The following is a 304-nucleotide window of genomic DNA, read 5'->3' as shown; positions in this document are numbered from 1 at the left end:
AGTACTCCAATGGTCCCTAATGTGCATCTGACCCGTGATGATGGCAGCCCCTTTGATGATCCAGAGAGATATAGGAGGTTAGTAGGGAAACTAAACTATCTCACTGTAACACGTCCAGATATTGCTTTTGCAGTGAGTGTTGTTAGTCAATTCATGTCTGCACCTACAGTCAAACATTGGGAAGCCTTGGAACAGATCTTATGCTACTTGAAAAGATCCCCTGGACTTGGCATTTTATATGGTAACCACGGACATACTCACATTGAGTGCTTTGCTGATGCTGATTGGGCTGGATGTAAAACCA

Source organism: Solanum tuberosum, unplaced genomic scaffold, assembly GCF_000226075.1.
Source record: "Solanum tuberosum cultivar DM 1-3 516 R44 unplaced genomic scaffold, SolTub_3.0 scf00068, whole genome shotgun sequence".
Taxonomy (NCBI): Eukaryota; Viridiplantae; Streptophyta; class Magnoliopsida; order Solanales; family Solanaceae; genus Solanum; species Solanum tuberosum.
This window is presented reverse-complemented; position numbering follows the sequence as displayed.